Source organism: Chenopodium quinoa, unplaced genomic scaffold (genome assembly GCF_001683475.1).
Source record: "Chenopodium quinoa cultivar QQ74 unplaced genomic scaffold, ASM168347v1, whole genome shotgun sequence".
Taxonomy (NCBI): domain Eukaryota; kingdom Viridiplantae; phylum Streptophyta; class Magnoliopsida; order Caryophyllales; family Amaranthaceae; genus Chenopodium; species Chenopodium quinoa.
In genome coordinates, this window is record NW_018745190.1 from 919375 (window position 1) to 929675 (window position 10301).

A 10301-nucleotide genomic window follows, 5' to 3' on the forward strand; every position below is an offset into this window, starting at 1 on the left:
AGTAAAATAAAGTAAAGTAATGGAGTAAGAATGATGGACGCGTTAATTAAGTAATTTAGCGCAAAGTTTCTGACAAATTGTGTGAATTTGGTGTGATGGGATTGTGTGGGAATGCGGTCATCCACAGTGAAATGGGTCATTTTATTAAATAATATTCCATCCTGCTTTTTTAAGTGTTACAGATTTATGGTATACTCTCTTTGTTTTTTTTTTATTTGCATCACTTTGGATTGCACAAAGTTTTAGGAGAGTAATATAATATTATTAGTGGGTAAATAAATTATTATTGTAAAAATAAAATGGGGACCATGAAAGAGAAAATATGTAAGAGATGATAGATACGTAGTATTTTTATTATATTAGTGGGGACCATGAAAGAGAGAAATGATAAAATAAATTGAGTGGGGTTTAAAGTAAGAGAGAGCAATGATAAAATATAGTATAAAGTTACCAAATATAAAAGTGATGCATTTTAAAAAAAAACACCCCAAAAAGGAAAGTGATGCAAATAAAAAAACGGGGGGAGTACATTTTGTCAAGACTTAATACATATTGTATGTATTAAAGATTAAGAGGTGTCAATTCGGATACTTGAGTCAGATTCGATTAGTTTGGCTTGGGTTAAAGGTAGACTTGTTTTGTCCAGCTTATTTTTAGTTCAGTTTCAATCAGTTTAGTTCAATTTAGTTTAGTTCCTATTTTTTTTTTCCTCTCATAAACAGTTTATTTCAGCTCTATTCAGTTCAGTACAGTCAAGTTCAGTTCAGCCTCAATCATTTTCAATTCAGTTAAGTTGTTTTTTGTAAATCTTAACATGCCTTGAACTGAACTTAATAGAGCTTAAATGAATTGTTTATGAGAGAAGGAAATTAGGAACTGAACTGAACTAAACTGAAATTAAGCTGAACATAATAGGCTCTAAGTCTAGTTCAAGTTTGATTTATGCTAAATCATATAAGTTGAAACTTAAATCGAGTTTCTTTAAGGTCGGATTGAGTTAGATTTTGGCATCTTTAGGGTATGTTTATATTGAAATAGAAAAATTGGTCGCAACACCTTAAAGTATGGCTTAGATGCAATGAGCACCCTGAACTTTGCGTAGTAGCCAAAACACCACCAACTATGGTGATAGGTGCAACGCATGACATAAATAATGAAAATTTCTAGCAACTTATTTCACCGAGATGAAGTAAATCTTCACACTTTAAAACAGTTATGTAGTCTTCCATCCACTAAGCACGATGAAATTAGTAGCTGGAAATTTACATTTAAGGCACGCATCACACCTAACACCATAGTTAGTGGTGTTTTGGCTACTACGCATAGTTCAGGGTACTCACTACTCAATGTACCTAACCCATATTTCAGGGTGTTGCGGCCAATTTTGCTTATTGAAATATTGTGGCAAATGTTAATGAATGCTCCAAGGGCATTTGGATAAGACGAAGAAACGGTAGGAATATTAACTTGAAATAAACATTTATTAATTACACCGATTGACAGGTGATTTTAACATGCATCCCCAAATTAATACCATTTTAAGAAATATTTTTTTAACTGTTATCTAATGCCGCTGGTTAACAAGATCCAAATACTACGTATTATTTATCTTTTTAATTACTAGTAAGGCCCTGTTCACTTCACATTAAAAAAAATGATATTCAGTAAAAATTAATTTCAGTTCAGTAAAATTAATTTGAGTTCAGTAAAAATAATTTAAGTTTAGCAAAAATTATTTCAGTTCAGTAAAAATAATTTCAGTTCAACAAAAATAAGGTGAAGTGAACGGGAACTAAATCTAAAATGTTAAAGGTTGATATTTAAATATTAATTTTATAGGATTACATAAGACAATTGACAACATATTTATTATCATAAATCACTAATATGATTAGAGTAGAGCATGTATATAGTGCAAAAATCTATCTATCTATGACTGTACTAAGTGTGAAATCAGATTTCAGTCAAAACCTTAGTCTCTTATACAAGGAAAGTTAAAAAAAAATACAAATCAATATCTGATTTGGAATTATTCTTAAATCGAAAAAAAAATATTGTTACCATATTTTTCCATAGTACTCCCTCTGTTTCATAATGTTAGTCCCATATAGAATCAATCACATAAAATATGAAAAGAAATATATTTAGAATCTAACATTAAAGTACAACATAATTCATAATTAGTTTACCTTATTTAACTTTTTTCATTTTTTATTAGAAAAGCACAAGCCATAATTGCATAATTTAAGGTAAAAATTTCCTTACTTACAGTCATGTCATCAATCTACAACCAATTAATTCCAAAAAAATCAAGTTATAAATGAAATATGTGCAATATGGGTAGATCTTTTTGAAATGCCCAAAATAGTATATGGGACTAACATTATGAAACGGAGGGAGTAATATTCTAACAATTAAAAAATAAAGGAAAGTTTTCTTGTAATATCTTTCAATTTGAGGAATTTTTTAAATATTAACATAGTGTCTTATGAATGTAATATATATCTATCTATAACTATATACTAAAGGAAAAATGATGAATGATATGTGTCAATTCTTGGAGAAAAAATCAATATCAATCAATCGTCAATATATAATACTAAAACAGACACAAGGAAATGTGTCATTTCTTGGTGCTATCTTTTCCCTCCAAAATCCCCTCTCTATTTTTTCCTTTTTTGTTTATTTTAGCCAATATCATTAATTACCGACTCTAAGTTATACACAAAATATTCACCGAACCATATAATATAATTGTGATCATATTGAATTATATACATTCCATTTCTGTAATATTTTTCATTTTATGTAATTTTAGACTACATATCTAATGTAATTTTAAATAAAATAGTATTTCCAAATCTTTAATATACAAACCTAAAGTAAAATTAAATAAGTTAGATTAAAAAACATACATCTAAAAGTTAAAAAACATTTTTCAAGTAAAATTTTATGCTAAATCTATAATAATAATAATAATAATAATAATAATAATAATAATAATACCAATAATAATAATAATAATAATAATAATAATAATAATTAAAGATTTTGGTGAATACGACGGGTTAAACATGAACTTCGTATTAGATTGTAGCTATTGAAGCGAAAGGTATGATAAGTAAGTTTTAGTTTTTTTCTCTATGGGTGATAGGAAATGACTTAGTCAACTTCTCTTATATAATTATATGAGGAGCAATATTCATTTAATTTTCAATTAATAAAATAAAATTATAAAAAATAAAAAACACAAATAACATAAAATTCTATTCAAATTACGTTCCTTTATTTTTGTATCGACTATTAGTAAATGAGGCCCTTATTACTAATTGAATTATATTTGTTACGGGGTTCTAATATTGATTTATATAATGTACAACGCACGGGCACTATGCTAATTTTCAATCAAAACCTTAGTCTCTCATGTTAAGAAAGTTACAAAAAAAAATATAAAAAATAATAATAACATAAAATAAAATAAAATAAATAAATAATAAATAAATAATGCAAGTATATTTTAAGTTAAAGTTATACAAATAAATTCATTGCATCAACTTCTTTCAAAATAACAAATATAATATTTTCTTAATCCTACATCAACATTTTTAAAATAAAAATAAGAAAATTTACGAAGATTAAATAATATTTTCATGTAATTATCTTTGACTTGTGGTAACATTTGGGTAATAAAGTTTAGATTTTATTCATAGCTTATTATTAAGTGCAATGGAAACAAAATAGATTATGTACAATTAAATATCCTATACTAAAAAGACATTTTCATATTTCAAATTTTCTAGGTAATGGCATATTTTATATTTTCCTCACAATTTCAATAAGAAGTTTTGCAATTACCTACAAAAGTAGATGTTATATTTTAAAAATATATGTTATAGGTCAAATTAAATGTTATAGAAAAAAAATTCAATTAAGCTATCTTAATCATTTAAATTAAAATTAAAATACATATTTTTGTATGAACTACTTTAGAACTAATAAAGTGCAATATTTTATAACAAAAATTTATCAAATATCGTGTGTTACACGGGACCTAATCTAGTATCATATAAGACATTAAAATTGGAGGAAATAACAAGTATGTCTTGCACAATAACTTGGATTTTTATTTTCCGTAAATTTTATCTGGTAATGAAAAATCTTTAGTAATGTAATGAAGCAAACAACTTTTAAAACATAATTACAATTGAGAAGATGTTTATACTTGTTATTACTTAAAATAAATTGGAGGTCTAAAATATCTAGCATGACTATACATATGATTTTCACTAACTTTTACATGTTGCTAGCCATACGATTTGACCATCATTCATGAGGTTACTCAGCTAGTGTTATAGTTCAATATGTTGTGGTGTATTTGCAATAGTTATATAGACCTTTTTTTTTTTGAAAGAAGTGCCTAATGACACTATGTTTCATTAGTTAAATACATACGATATCTACAAGTGACCATTAAAGATAATGAAAAAATATTTAACAAAATCAAAAAAAAAAAAAAAAAAATTAACTGGGCAAGGGCTTGGAATCCAAAAATATAGTAGATATAACAATTCGATGCATTCTCGCTTTGTTGTCTCATACAAGTTTTTGGGTGAATCTGTCGTCGCTTCTTCATAATTTTGTGAGGAAGAACCTTTTTGTTTTATGATTTTGTAAACCGAATTTGAGCAATAACCATCAATGTAGCCCTACAAACTGGAGACCATATCAAACGCAAATAAAACTGTCTTTCGAAGAAGTTCAAAAAACTATGTCTTTCGAAGGATTTTTAAAATCCTTATATTTCAAAGGAGATCGAAAAAAACTAGTCCTCAGAAGAAGATAAACTCTTTCTTTCAAGGAAGACATTATTATAATCCAAGCAAGAAGCAATAATAATAATAATAATAATAATAATAATAATAATAATAATAATAATAATAATAATAATAATAATTAGGGCTTTTCACTGGTAAAATTCAATGCAAAACCCTCAAAAGTAACAATTGAGGCTAGAGTTTAGAAGACTGAAGAGAAAGAGAAATAGAGGAGGCTAGGTTTTATTTATTTATTTATTTATTTTGCAACAGTTATACTTTAATAATAATAATAATGACAAACAAATGGGCCAAATGGTGTTCCCTTTTGCTTTTCACCCCTGTCCACGGCTTAGTAGGATACTAATTATGTCATACTCAACCTACTCCCACAATAAACAATATACTTTGGTGGTAAGCTAAATTGCTTATATACTCCATAGTCCATACTACTTTTAATAAAATGTTTTACTAGTATCTTCGGGATAAAGACTGTTTAAAAATAACGAGGAAAATTAATTTTATTTATACGATAAACTCTATTTTATACAGTACTACATTTTTATGACCTTATTAATTTTAGATAAGTGCATCTTTTGTGTTATTAAGATATTTTTAAATAATTGCATCACTTTTTCATATTTCTATTTCATATTCACGATTCTTTTATATACTATGTGATTTGGACTTTTGAGTTTAATTGTCCGTGTTGGACTTACAAAACCAAGACATTTGGACACTTGATGACTTGAACAACACCAAGAACTTCTTTTCACAAAATAGTTGGGTAAGACACTTAGGACCTGTTCATATTTAGTTCAGTTCAGCTCAAATCGGTTCACTTCAACTCCAATCAGTTCAGTTCAGTTCAGCTCTTAATTTCCCTCTCTCATAAAATATTCATTTCAGCTCAGTTCAGTTCAGTTCAGTTCAGTTCAGTCCAGCTTCAATCAGTTCAGTTCAGTTTAGTCCAGCTCCAATCAGTTCAGTTCAGTAAATGTGAACTAGACATATATACTCATCTCGGACATGGATACCCTAGTTTGAATAACAATTGTGAATTAAATACTCTAACTTACCTTTCAATGACATTTTATATTTTCATCTTTATTTAATTACAAACTAAAAAATTCGCATTAATTCACTTGCATAAAACTTTAGTATATACAAGTGAACCACTGATTTAAAAACGAATGAGCATAAAATATAGAAAGATGATGATCGATAAGACATATTAGGAAGTCGGCCGCTATATTAGGTTTACGTAGAGCTGTCAGTTTCTGACCCGAACTGTTAAACCCGACTGTTTCGAACCGATCCGAAAAGGAACTGAATTGTTTAAAACCCGTTTTTTGGAAATCGAAAACTGACCCGACCCAATTTTTTCCAAACCGAAACTGAACTAAACCGAATTTGTGCAAACCGTTACTAACCCGACCCGTTATCAAGCCAAACCGTTACAACCCGAAACTGAAAGCAACCCAAACCGATTACGTTTAAACCCGATAGTAACCCGACCCATTTTAAACCGAAAACCATTAAAATCCGATAAAAATCCGATAAACCTAAATCGTTCCAACCCGTAACCCGTTGTGACCGAACCGGTTATAATCCGTAACCCGTTGTGACCGAACCGTTTACGACCCGTAGCTCGTTATGGCCAAACCGTTTAAAACCCGTAACCCGTTATGACTGAGTCATTTACAACCTGTTACCCAATATGTTTATGATCTAATCTGCTTCAACCCACTACTCGATAAACCCAACTTATTTATGACTTGACTTGATTATAACATGACTCGTTCCTACCCATTATCTAACTAATTCGACTCGATAATCATCCGACTCAATTTTAACCCGATATGATTTTGATTAGAAACCCGTTTCAAATTAGGTAAACTCGTTTTCAAACCAACCAAGTTCAATCTAAACCGATTATAACCGAAACAATAATGGTTGGACCCGATTTCACCCGATCTATTTTGAACCGAAACCCATTTTCGAACCGACCCAGTTAAACCCAAACTGATTATGACCCGAACCAATTACAACCCGTCTTGATTAAGACCCGAACTGTTTTTAACCGAAACCCACATTAAATGGGCTAAACCCGTTTTCAAACCGACCCAGTTCAACCCAAATTGATTATGACCCGAACCGACTAGAACCCGATCCGATAAGAACCCGATCCGAATAGAAACTGCAATTAAAAAAACCAAACCGAACTGACCCGATAGTTTTCAAAACCGACCCAAACCGACCCGCTTATTATTTCAATCCGTTATAAACCGACCCGTTATAACCCGAAACTGATAAATCCAACCCAAACCCGAACTGTTTAACCGAATTCACACCCTAGGTTTACGTAAACATGTTTGATGCCATAGGAGATAGGACCCATTGCATGTTGATGATGTGATAGGATATTAGGATTGCATTAGAAGTCCACGAACTTTAACTTGATAGAAAGTAAGATGTTTAATTAATTAATAACTAAAGCTTTTCATTCAATTTGCAAATCAGCCAAACAAATGGCAATGCAACTTGAAGACCAAAGTAAAGAGTCGTAACTTAATCAAGGCTCAAGAGGCATTTGAATTTCATAAGAAAGATTATATCTTCGAATTATTTCACAATATCCAATATCAATATAATGTAATAGAAAGGAAAAAAAAAAAAAAGTTTTTGTTTTTATATGTTTTAACGTCAATAGGCTTTTTTTTAACCTTTTTTGCTTCTCTCAATTAATCTATCTCCAAATGAGTTTTAAGTCCATATCCCTACTTTATAAAAAGTAGAATCTTGCTCTTATGAATAGTGTTGTGACAATTATAACCACAAAAATGTGTATTTACGCATTTGCCCCCATTTAATATTACAAGATTTTTTTAATATTGTATATCTTCTCTTTGTTATTCAGTACTTCCCTACTTTATAAAAAGTAGAATCTTGCTTTTATGAATAGTGTTGTGACAATTATAACCCAAAAAATGTGTATTTATGCATTTGCCCCCATTTAATATTACAAGATTTTTTTTAATATTGTATATCTTCTCTTTGTTATTCCGTACTTTTTCATCTCTTCCCATTCAATCGGTTGAATTATTGGTTTCAAATTTCAACCACAAAGTCACTGACAATTTTCAAAGGTATTTTGCAATTTTAATTTCAATTGTTTTATAAGGTTTTGATTGATTTTAGATTTTAAGGTATTATCCTTTTTAAATTTTAGGGTATGGGTATTAATCTATTTTTCCTAAATTTGATTGGATTTTGAAAGAAAAAAAATATAGTAGATAATTAAAGTGAATGGAAAACCAGAAACACTATAAACGAGGGAAATATACCAACTTCCAAGCACTACCCCATGGAAGCCCCTCATGTCTCTTTCTATTCTTTCAATATGATCATTTCATGAATATTTGTCAGTGACTTTGTGGTTTGTCCAGTTAAGCGCTACCACAAATCCGATCAAAAGGTACTTTAATTTTTTCCCTATACGATTTTTTAGGATTTTTATTTATGATCTTTAGATTGTACTTTGGTTTTGATTTTGGGGATTGTAGAATTTTACAAAGGTCGCTTTCAACATTGCTATTAGATTCGTTGTTATGAGATGCAAAGGACATCTAAATTTCGATTATAATTTTGGGATTACGAGCATAAAATGAGAGTCCACAACTTTAAAAGATGCAATTTTTCAAGGTACATGTTTTTTAAAGGGAGTAGAATGTCTTTGTGCTTAGGCTCTGGATGTATATTCTATATTTAAAGGAAAGGAGGTGTGAGTAGTTCTCTTATCAATCCTAACCTACCTTAAAGGTTTATTGTTACTTGTTAGAAGAGAAGATACCGCTTTTCTGGTGAGATTCTGATATGATGCATCCTAATAATGCTATATGCTCTGCATCTAATGAGTATCAACTTATTAATGATTTACTGTATTTCTTTGTATTGTTGAGTTGAATTAAGCTGAGCTCAAGCTTGCCTGCATCGGATAACTAAGCTCTTCTTACATTGGGTTTAATTACAAAGTATTAAAAAATAAAAAAAATAAAGCCCCTAGACCAATATACAAAGAGAGGAAAAATAAAAGCTACTCCGTATTTTATTATTTTGGATTTCTACATTGGGTTCAAGATACCAAAACTTTATATTAGATGATCATATTAGACTTAACAACAATACTAAGTATAAATGCACGTTGCATTGGACTTAGGCAAAATCCAAACTCAAAACTAAAATTTAACACCTAAGAGTCCTAACTACTCAGAGGGTACTCAAGAATAAATTGATGCAAAATTTCATTATTCCTCTGTTTGTTTCTCTTTGTTTTTCAACTTGTAATATGTATCAAAATTTTATTCTAGAGAATCATCTAGACTCTATAAGAAAAACATATAAATGCTATTTTTTACTCTTTAAAATACATAAGAAAAAGGTTAAGGATATATGATTTTGAACTTAATAGTCGATTATTACTTTTTCTAAAGGTTCATTGTATTAATCCTTACCAGTTTCAAGGTATTTAAAGATTGCATAAGACATTTTTCCGTGCAAAATGCTTACTAATCATAACTATGTACAAGCTAAAATCTTAAGTACGAAGACAAGCCTTGATAACTTCTCCGCATTGGCTAGCCATGTTGCGCGCATCGCGCGCGTTGGCCACCCTAGTCTTGTAAAAAGTTTGAGCAACTCTTAATCTCTTATGAATAGTATTTGAATAATAATACCTTCTTAAATGTTTATTAACTTATTTACCTATAGATATTTGTTTATATTTTTTTTTTGCACTCAAGATATTTGTTTATATAATATCTCTCATTAATCTTTTTTTTTTTTTTTTTTTTTTTTTTTTTTTTTTTTGTTGACAAGAAGAGAAAGGGATTTCATTAATAAAATATAGCCAAACGACACTTACATATAATTCCTAAGAAATTAAAATTTCCAACAAGTACACATCTTATTATACATTTAATTGACAATCGCCTTTATAAAAAACTTCATCCGAAGCAATACAATCTGTGAGTTCGCACTGATTCGGATCTTCAGCTCTCGTCATAGAAACATATAAAGAAAATATAATCAAGAGAAAAATCATATCTCTTGGATGAGATCTATTATTGAAAGAAATTTAAAGGTTCTTGGGGCTTACCACCGGCAAGAACACCAGTGAAGGTCCCTATAAAGATTCACAATTGAGACCAAGAGGAAAAGAGATGGTAGAGGTGGAGAGAAAAGGGAGAGGTCGGAGAGAAAAAAAAACCTTCAAAAAAATTGAAAAACCTAGCAATGGAGGCTAGGAAAAACCTTCCCAAGGGAAAACCCTAGAGGGAAGAAATAAAATCCTCCCAAGGAGAAAACCTAGAGGGATGATTTAATCTCAAAAAAATCTCTCTAATTAATCCTACCAACAACTAAAGTTATAACATAAGGATAAATATAAAAAAAAACTACTATAACTAATTATGGCTTCCACGTTAA